Here is an 11672-nt window from a genome sequence, read left to right as displayed (position 1 = left end):
CAAGGATTTGCAAATAAAGTTTTTGTACTCCATTGGACCACAGAGAAGACTGGATAGGACTCACAAGAGAGGATGTCATATTGCAAGTTGTTAGGGTCAGCAATGCTCTGGTGAAGGAAGAGGCATTTGCACAGAGTTCAGAGGTTTCTGAGTTGATGGTCTGTGCAAACTTGATGAAGATCTGTGTCAGTCCTCTCCCCTTTTTTTGGCATTTGTGCCCTCTACTCTGTGCTTTCTACATTTATTTCCTTTTTAAAATGCATGCTATCAGATATCTATGATGCTGCATGCAGAGTACATTATTTTTGGGTCTTGCACTGATTTCTTTGCTACTCAGTTCTTCCTGATTAACTCCTGACCTTTGTGCTGGGTTGTTTTTTATTTCTGTTCTCAGGAATTAATTACCAGCTCCAGTATTATTGGCATCAAGCACTAAGGCACTGAGTTGAGGTCAGTAATACAGTATATCATTACCCGGATGATTTTTAATCATTGGAAGGTACTGCAGATGAATACGTCTGTTTGAAGGGAAAGCAGACTCCTAAGATATTGCTAAGGGAATAAGAGGCTGGTGTGCCAGAAGGAAATGAAGTACCTTACGCATCCTTATTTAGGACCAAGTCCCTGGTACCCACTGTTCATTGACCAGAATCCACACAGATATAGAAGCACCACTCGGATTTATGTACTGCAATAAAAATCTCTTCCTCTATATCTTACATTTCATAATCAGGTTTCATGCAGCAATAATCCCAAAGCCAAAATTACCAAGCAGCTACAAAACACTACTTTATCAAGAAAACTGAGAATTATCAAACAGAGGTATTTAAATAATAATTGCAAAATATGTCTGTGCTTTAGAAACACAAATATATACATGCACACAAAGACAGAAATGTAAGCATGTGTGTAATGTATATATGTATGATGAAATATCACAATGTATAACGTTTGATGGGATGTCAGCTCCAGAATATATGGTTTGAAGATTTGTTGTGATTGGAAATAAATTCCTGTTAGCTCTAGGAATATTGTATATGTGTGTTTGTGAGTGTCTGTGTATGTATTTAGAACTATTTGGAGGTGATATCTGATCAGTAGGATGCTGAAAGCTTCTGCCATGTTTTTTTTGTAAATAAAGAGACTCGTGTTTTTATAAAACCTCACTGAAAACACATTGCAGCCTCTTCTCAGTTTAGTAACCTTATCACAAACAGTAGCTGCCTCTGCAATAGACACAGATTTATCTCAAAAGATTTTTCTTCCTCTTTTTTATAGCTCTACTGATGATTTTAAATGTTTATGCTATTGGTGCTTATACCCAGTAAATCATAAATGATATATTACAGCAAATCTAGAAGTGAATTGCTTTTCTTAGCTTTACTTTAAAAATGTGAATTTAGTGTCTGTGAAGAGTAACAGATTGACAATACCAGCACGTTAAACCCCACATTTATCTTCTGGAAAAGTCTGACACAGACAAGAACAATACACTTTTCCCACCCCTTCAGCCACACAGGCTTTTTGCCATATCAGTTAAACCAAGCTTTGCCACCACACAGAAAAAAGGACTCTCTTATTTCTGTTCATTCTTCTCACTTAATCTGTCACATTTGGGCTTGTAAAATTAACCCTTGCCTTATTATTTGATTATTAGAATTCTTATTTCAAAGAGTAAAGGAAAGCGTATGTGCTGGTTGCATATCTCTTATCTGTAAGTCCCAAATCTTAAATACTGCAAAATCCAAAATTTTCCAGATGAGTGTCTGAGCTGGGGTCTGTCTAGACAGTACCTTTATCCTAAGAGCTTCTGCAGAAAATAGGAGGGTGGCCAGACGCCATTCCCTATGAACACAGAAGCAATTGCTACAAAAGGCAAAAAAGTGAGATTTCCAGGTGTGGGAATATCGTGGTTTTGACCTGAATATGTGGATCTTTGCATGTCTGCAATCTGAAATCATGGGATTTTTAAAATCAGGGTTTGTTCCCAAGTTTTAGATGTTTGTTCCCGATTGGTCGGTTCCTTAAAAAAAAGTGACATTTGAGTAGAAGACAAAAACTTTGTTTGTATGGCAGATACTTCATGAAACATCTGGAGGGCACAGTTTCTCCGTCTACGACAAAGAACGGAACTTTTGCAGTAATTTGCTGCCATAAATCTCTGCATATAATCATCTTGAGGGTTTAAAAAACTGCCAAAGTTTCTAGCAGAAGTCCCGCAGCATCCATCTTGGGCGTCTCTAAATTTCGCAACAAAGCATCAAGTCTGAACAACAGAGGTCTATATGTGGATCTCTTCTGAAGTCCGGGGATTTTTTTGCCTCTGTTTAAAACCTGTGATTCAGTGCTGTCTGAACGTGCCCCTGGTCACACCTTTTCTTTCTGATTCTTCAATGTACACAAGCTTTATTTCATGCACAAAACTTTTTAAAACATTGAATGAAATTACTTTCGGTCCATGTGTATGAGGTGTATATGAAACATAAATGAATTTCATGTTTAGATTTGGGTTTCATCTTCAAGATATGTCCTTTCTTATTATATACAACTATGGGTATTCCATTTTTTTAAAATCCACTGAAATCTAATGCATTTCTGGTCTCAAACATTTCAGGTAAGGGATACTCAACCTACACTACATTTATTTCTCCAAACTGTCATGTTCGCTCATTTTTGTTTTAGAATACCTCCACCCACTTTCTATATATATAAAAACTATTAGTAATAATTTGGAAAGGCATTATAATGAAGAAAAATGCATTAAATACAATTATATCACTATGCATTTAGTATATAATGCATAAGAAATGTAAATATGGGTTTGTTTGTTTTTTTTAAAAAAAATTATTTTGTACTGAAAGATACCTGGGCTTAGATTTAGATTCTGTCTCCTAAAGTAGTATTTAAATCCAACCTTGTTTTCTTTATGGCCTTGATTTGTTTCAAGGATACAAGGTTGGAAGACATTGTTTTCCCCTTTCTTTCAAATTAAGTTTGTGAAATGTTTACTGTGTGCTTTTCTATTTTGTAGAGTTTCTAATACAGCTTGTTTGATCTGCATTTTTCTTCATTATTACTGTCTTTCTGTGTATCTTATTTTTCCCCTTTTTGCTGCCTGATTTTCAAATACTTACATTCGTGTGCATTTTATTTCCTGCTCATGTTTCAGAAAGTGTGATCATTTTTGGCAAGTACAACAAAATTTCTCTGTATCACTACTGGTATTTACGAATAGGCATGATACTTCCATTCTGAGAAAACTCAAAATTCTGGAGAAGAACCTCATAGATGAAAATAGAGGTGAAAGAAGTAACACGGCCATTGCAAGCAACAGGGCATTATAATCCAGACCTGGCTTCCCCTATAATGTTTCCCCACTTCTGGTATATTGGAAGTTAAACTGGGTTAATGCAGCATTTAGAAAAGTCAACAATGCTTTGGAATTTGCATGAATCTCTGAAGTAACTCCATGAATTAGAGTCACAAGTCTGATTTGAAGCGATCCATTGTCCACACAGTGCCTTGCTGCAAACTCCTTTCTCCTGCACTTAACAGCACAGAGAAAAGGCAGTGGATCATGGCCATGTTTCCATCATCACCACTCCTGGATAACTGCAGAACTTTGTGGGAGCTGAGTTGCAGTCTGTTCCCTCAGATTTCTTCTGGAGGACTGATGAACTTTCTAAAATGGTGAGGGACATGGTGGTGGGAACTGCAGATAGGAGCAAAATAGCCCATTTTTAGAGATATAGAGATATAGTGATGAGACGATAGTAATTGTCTAATTTATGTAATGTGTTAAGTTGTTAACTGTTTTTATACTGTTGCATTGAATTTTTGCTGCTCTTATTGGTTGTGAACCGCTGTGAGTCGCCTTCGGGATGAGAACAGCGGTATATAAGTAAATAAATAAATAAATAAATATTCATATGGAGAGAAAAAAGTGTGTTTTAAAATTGAAGGAATACAGTGCCGTATTGCTACTACTGGTGTTTATATTATATTGCCCTTTATCTTAGTCCCTATATGGTCAAGGACAGAAAGACTTCTACTGCAAAAAGACTCCTCCCAAGCAACTGATCTATAAGAGAAACAACTGAAACATTATGCAATTTTTCTCCTATACACTTTTTCAAACATATTTTACTTGTTGAAGAAGAACCTGTAAAGCTTGCATGCTGGGTTTTGTGCATTATGATTGACCAATAAAGGCATTCCTCATTTGTGGATTTTAGATTTTACTTTATTTTGCTGTATGGACAACATGATTATCCCTGAATACAGTCTTCGTTTTGTATGAGCTGAAAAGGTTTGTCATATCTTCAAACGATTAATGGTTAAATGAATCAATACTGCTTTATGTCATGTCCACATGTATTATCCACCAGTTGTGTGTCGACATTAATCTATGATTATGTTTTTAAAGCTGTATGTAAACATATATTTCAGAACATATTTTGACCAATGTACACACAGAGACATGTAAAATTTCAAAATTTCCATTTCCCTTTCCCCCCAAATGTATACTTTCAAATATATTTCCTCTGAAAATACACATTTCAGGGATTTTATTTCAAAACCCACATTTGAAAATACACTTTGATACCAAAATCCTTTCTAGGAAATTTATAGAAAGTATGAATATCTAAATTTTAAATGTTGTCTTCAAGGTGAAGATCTGTTGAATTTAAGCACAATGTACAAATATGAAAAGTCTCTGGAAAGCTTGTAGAAGCCTATCAGACATATGATTATACAAGTATCTGCAACAGATAATTATAAGAATGTATTTATACTGAAACAAACAGACCTTTGCAAATTCACAAAATAAATTCAAATAGTTGTTTCCCTCAGCTACTACTTAAATATGCACCCTTGGAGAGATTCCACATCAAGTCATTTGTGCTGGCTACTTCAGCATCATTTAATTTGCTTCAGCAACCTCCAATTTGTTTAATTTAATTTGAACACTGAGTGAAAATGAAGTAGACTTTATTTACATATCTGTAATGAATGAGACACAAAGGGTAATATCATAAACTGGCTTTCAAGAAAAGGGAATCATGTGATCCTCCACACATTTTTGGACTTCAGTTTGCGGCAGATCTGAGCAGCATAGCCACTGGGGATTGATGACGGGGATTGCAATTCATCTGGAGGGCCACCGAATTCCTGTTGCTATAAAGATCAGTGGATTGGCCCAGGAAATAAATATTAAATTATTTGATTCTTCTATATGAAAATGAGTAATTTCATAGAATCCTAGAGTTTGAAGAGGCTACAATGGTCACCCAGTCCAATTCCCTTCTTCTTCTTTCTAAGCTATTTTCTCAATTGGTGGGAGGGGGTTAGCATTGTGACTGTTGTTTCCACAGGGCTTTGTTTTTGCATCCTCAGGTCTCAGGCTGGCAGCATGCATGTCTTTGTTAATGGTGTCTATCCATCTTTTCTTTGACTGTCCACATGATCGTTGTCCTGCAATCTCCAAATATAGTGCTTTTTTGTGTTACTGATGCTGGTTTTCTTTTCATGACATGGCTGTATCACTGTAGTCTTGCTTCCTGCATTTTCTTGCTGAACACTTTTATTCCTAGTTTTTGATGTATGTCATCATTTGGCACACAGTCAAGATGTGTCAAGCCAAGAGCCCATCTCACCATTTTCATTTCCTTTGTGTTAAAAGCTTGCTCATGTTTCTTTGTTGCTGGCCATCACTCTGCCTCGTAGAGGGCTACTGGGCGAACAACTGCAGTGTAGATCTTAGCCTTGAATTGTTTGGGCATTTTTGAGCTGCACAAAATGTCAGTAGTTTGTTGCCATTGCAACCAGGCAACCAGGCTGCAGTTTTATCACCATACATCTGGCATTGTGTTGCCATTTATGGAGGCCAGTATCCCTAGATATTTAAATTGGGCTGCCTTCTTTAGTTCTTGTCCAATTCCCTACCATGCAGAAATACAAAATCAAAGCATTCCTGACAGATGTCCATCCAGCCTTTGCTTAAAAAATCTCCAGGAAGCAGCCTCCATAATCCATTGCTGAACAATGTAGTTATGTAGTGGCATCGTATCGGTGCCCATTATATGCCATCCCCCTTCGGGGGTAGAGAAGTGAAGGGGTAGAAATACCATTAATAAATAATAAATAAAAAACAATTCCTACCATCAGAAAATTCTTCCTAATATCCCAGTGAATTCTACTTTCCTGTAATTTGAATCAATTGCGCCTAGTCTCCAGAGCAGCCAAAAACACCCTCCCACCCAGCCAACCACACGTGTGACTTCCTTTCATATCTGCTTTTAACCATCTCCACTCCAAGCTTAACATACTCAGCTCCTTCAGCTGCTCCTCATAGGGGTTGACTTCCAGACCTTTTACCATTTTGGTCACCCTTCTCTGGATACATCCAAATTGTCCACAGCCTTAAGAAAGCACTTGCTTTCTCTCCCTGCAGCATGTCACAGCTTTCCAAGGCATTTTGAGGAGGCCCAGAGAAGGAAGAGTGATGGATGACCCAGAGCTATCCTCCTTGAGCTTCCTTAAAAAAACCCTTTTTCCTCTACTGCAGGCCCTGCCTGGGGTAGGCACACTTCAAACTCCTTTCTGCTTTCTGCTTCAGGTTTAATGCTTCCTTAAAGCTGTTTCTGCTTTCTACTCTAGAGGAGAAGTAACTAGGTGGTAGTTTTTAGAGAATTGGGGTTTTCTTTTTGTTTGCTGGGATTTATTATTATTATTATTATTATTATTATTATCTTTTAGAATTATTTGAAGGAGAGGAAAGGAAGGAGAAAAAAACTAACAGGGAGACTCTCCTAAGGGCCTCCTCACCCATCCCCTCATATTCCCAACTCCCTGTCAGTCCCACTAAATAAAAAAATATTAAACTGTGATACAAAATAGGGGGTGGGAGAGGAGCCAAGATCGGCCCCCGCTTGGTTCCATTGCAGGCTGGAATTCGTACCGAAAGGCCCCTTATGGTTGCAGGCTCCCAAAAGAGTAGAAGAAACCAAACCATTATTTTGGAGAAAAAATGCAAGCAGGTTTATGTAAGTAGTGTGAATGTATGATTTTTGCAGGGAAAAAAACCCAGATATTTAACACCAAGACATTTTGAGATGTGTATAAATTGCACTTAATTCTCATGTCTGTGTTACTGTTCTTGACTGGGAAACCTATTTTCATCTTGAAAACTAACAATGATGAATACTTTTCTAATAATGATATGACCACACATTGGACCAAATTACTCCACAGATACCATTGTTCAATGGCTTGCATTTTCCCTGAGTTATACATGGGCAGAGATATAGAGACTGGACAAAACTATACAGACACATGAAAACTAGACATCTTGTGAAATGTATTTACTTGGCATATGCAGTTCTAGGCTGCATCAACAGGAGCACAGTGTCGAGACTGATGGTATAGATCCCTCTATTCTCCTTTGGTATTGCAGGCAGTGCACAAGTTACAAACATCTCACTTACAAACAAATCACAGTTAAGACGAGGGTGAGATAGTGGGAAGTGAGAGGCATCTACCCCTATGAAGGGAAATCCTGAAAAGTTATCATGGTAAATAGGTGTCTCCAGTGAAGCTTTATCACCCATCCTTGTTTTCATAACAAGTTAAATTATTCAAAATCCGATTATCACAGTGATGGAAAGTGAGGTGAAATCTTCTGAAAAGGGGCACAGACAACAAAACAAACATGACAGGGGTGTGTTGTCCCTTCCCTATCCTATCCATAGTCTGTCTATCTCTCTATCTATCTATCTATCTATCTATCTATCTATCTAGAGTTACACTTTAAATATATCTGTTCTGACTTACAAACAAATTCAGCTTAAGAACAAACCTACAGAGCCTATCTTGTTCATAACTTGGGGACTGCCTTTACTGTGCCCAGTTCTTTGCACCACAATTCAAAAAGGGTATCGGGAAGCTAGAAGCTGTTCAGAGGAAGACAACCAAAATGATTAAAGGTTTGAAAGCTGAGCCCCATGAAGACCAGCTCGGGTAGCTTGAAATATTTAGCTTGGAGAACAGGAAATTCAGAGGGGACATTGATAGCTATGTTTAAATATTAAATAATCTCTTGTTTCAAAGAGCATGCAGGAAAAATGATTCTAAGGCCTGTTTCTTCAGTAACAGCTTGTGTAACAGTAAGCATTTCCCCCTTGTTTGTATTGTTATACATTTATCAGCATCATGTCATCTGCCCTGTACCCACGCACCACACATATTCTATTCTCTTGAGGTTCTGCATATTGCACTTTGTCATTTTTAGCAGCCGACTTCAGACTTTGCAGCCTTAAAAAGTTTATCATCGTCTACTCATTTGCTTGACATTTCACTGTTTGCATCACTTTCCTAGATTATTAATCAAAAGGCGAAAAATAAGATGTGATGTTAAAACTTGGAGGAGACTAAACTTCAACCAGCCCTTCATCTCCCCCAAGACAGTCATTTTTCATATTTGGACATAGTCAAGCAATCCGTTCTTGCTTTGTAGTCTGCATCTTTCCCCCCCACAACGTGTTCTCAGTCTGAAAAATGGTTGTGTTTTATTTATTTCTACTCTTAACTCAAAAAATGGAATCTAATATTTACTAATTGGGAATATTTAATGAAATAATCCTATCAGCAAAGATTAATCCCCTTTTCCCTGCGTTGCTGTTGAATAACTGGAAGTCTTTGGATATCATTTGGGCATTTCGAAATGACTTCTGGTCCACTTCAAGTTTTAGGGTTGATTTAGACAAGTCCAGAGAGAAATATGCTTGTATAGCTATCCTTTATACTTTTTATTTTTATTTGTTATTTAGCCATTTATGTATTTTCTTAGCTACCATCTTCCAATAGCTTACACATATGTAGAGAAGGGGCACTGCCTTTTAAACTACTCCAGGGCTAAATACATTTTAATCAAACCTTGTACAGGTGGATTGTTTACAGCTACACTAAAATAAAAAGTGCATTCATTTTATTACATTTTGAAGATTTTTATTTGAAAGAAAAACCTATTCAAATGGCAGAGTAAACATAAATAGCTGCATAATGAATCTTATTCCATCATACAGCATAATAAATGAGATTAATGTTTATACTTTCATTAAATCACTTTTACCAAGGCATAATAAAATAGAGACTTTATTAATATTGATTTTAAGCAGTGTTACATATTCAGCCTACACATTTATCCAAATTAGACAAAACCTTCTCAAAATACAAAAAACAAGTCCTCTCTCTCTCTCTCTCTCTCTCTCTATATATATATATATATATATACACACACACACACATACACACACACACACACACTCAGGAATAGGTTTTGATGAATACAATGAAATGCACATATAGATAACTATACTCCAGAAATGTTACTGCTTTCATGGATATCTATCTTTGTCTTAAGTTTTAAATTCTTCCCTAAAACAACATATTTCACGGAAAAAATGGAATGTTTTTATTCTGGTACAATCCAAATAACAATGGCTTAATGATGTCATCCAATGATAATGAGACTTGTCTAAATACCATTAAATGGGAACCAGTATAAACAAATAACTGGTTTTAATGGAATAATTAAGCACATGTTATATTTCTTCTAGTATAATAAAGGACAGATGCATGAGATAGGTTTATCTTTATTTCGATGAGCCAGATTAGCATACATATGTGACCCATTATTATAGGTCTTAAAAAGTGGCCAGCTCTTTTCAACATTTTGTAAAACTTTTATCCCAAACTATCTTTCACAACTATTTTTTTTTTTGTTCATGGTTGCTGAGCAAAGCAGTAACTGTTAACTTTACTTTCACCTTGCATGGTAGGAAAATAAGGAATTGACAGTTTTACCATGGAAAAAGATAAAACAAATTTTAGTTAATGTCTCACTGTGAAAGGAAATCCACCTCCAAATATTAATATGCCTCAATGTGGGTATGTTAAATATAGGAAAGCAGATTAAACAACTTACTTTCAGCTTTAAGTTAATGTTAAGGTTTTCCCTAGCATTAAGTCTAGTCATGCCCGACTCTGGGGTGTAGTGCTCATCTGCAATACTAAGCCGGAGAGTTGCCATTGTTCATAGACACCTCCAAAGTCATGTGGCCAGCATGACTGCATGGAGCGCTGTTATCTTCCCATAGAAGTGGTACTATTGATCTACTCACATTTGCATGTTTTCGAACTGCTAGGTTGGCAGAAGCTGGGCCTAACAGCAGGAGCTCACCCACTTCCTGGATTCGACCTGCCAACCTTTCAGTCAGCAAGTTCAGCATCTCAGTGGTTTAACCCACTGTGCTACCAGGGGAGAGTCTCAGCTTACTGTCATTTTTTGGTATCTCATAGAACACAGATCAATACCTTGATTGAAAGAAATGCTAGCATTTTAGTGAAAAAGTTTTAAAAAATATTTGTCCTGGTTACTGTGGAGATGATACAGCTAATTTTACTAGCTTTTATCCCAAAAGTCAAAGCTGGCCAAGACTTTTAACTCTAAAAACATCTGGGACTGTCACAAAAAGTTGAAAGGGCAGAGTATTCATGTTTCAGCCAAGATAAAGAGAACCAAGGAAGGACAAATTAAAAGTAGGGAGTAAATGTATGGCCTGCTTCCCAAAACTTTAGCAAACATCCCTGGGAGGAGAAACAATGTCCAATTCAATCTTGACTGAGAATACTTTGCAGCAATAAAATGTGCTCATACATACTTCCCATGCTACTCGGTTTCAGACCTGAACAGAATAAATTGAATGCACTCTGGATGTATTGGACAACAACATGTCTACAATATAAGCATGGTACTTACATTTTTGGCCTTCCTGAATTTGTTATATAGCCCTTGTCCTCCTCTTAACAACAAGGGTTTACCGTAATAACAACTGATTTGTAACCCCATTTAAAAATTGTTCCCTTTTTTGTTGTAGACTCTCTGATGCATTGCAGCTTGGGTATTACTTTAAGCTGGTTTGTGTCAAATCCTGCCACTGCTTGGCCTCAAGTCAAATGTAAAAAAATGTTTTGTTAAATAATTGATCTAAGACTATGGAATGAAGCAATTTATCACTGAGTCATGATTTTGAGTCTGTTTCCAGTAAATTGTTACAGTGTAATTTCCTTCAGTAATTCATCTTAACAGACTTCTAATATTTAATGGCACCACACAATACTGGATTTATCACATGTACATTTTTAGAAAGAAGTTGAGGCACTTGTGTGAACATTTAAGCGTATCTGAATTTGGCTCTGCAAAGAAAGAAAGAAAGAAAGAAAGAAAGAAAGAAAGAAAGAGGAAGTGTCAAGGTTTTTTTTTTTTTTGTAATATCAGAATGTTACTTTATGGTTAATGGGAAAATCTGTTTTGTCTTGGGGTGAGAGATGTTAATGCATGTGGAAAAAGACAATAAGAAATGTATTGTCAAAGGCTTTTGTGGCTGGAATCACTGGGTTGTTTTGAGTTTTCTGGGCTCTGTGGTCATGTTCCAGAAGCATTCTCTCTTGATGTTTTGCCTGCATCTATGGCAGGCATTCTCAGAGGTTGTGAGGCCTCACAAAATCTGAGGATGCCTTAGATGCAGGTAAAATGCCAGGAGAGAATGCTTCTGGAACATGGCCATATAGCCCAGAAATCTCACAACAACACAGTAAGAAATCATCATCAT

The sequence above is a fragment of the Anolis sagrei genome, chromosome 1 (assembly GCF_037176765.1).
Source record: "Anolis sagrei isolate rAnoSag1 chromosome 1, rAnoSag1.mat, whole genome shotgun sequence".
Classification (NCBI taxonomy): domain Eukaryota; kingdom Metazoa; phylum Chordata; class Lepidosauria; order Squamata; family Dactyloidae; genus Anolis; species Anolis sagrei.
The sequence above is the reverse complement of the archived record's forward strand: the minus strand, read 5'-3'. Positions refer to the sequence as shown.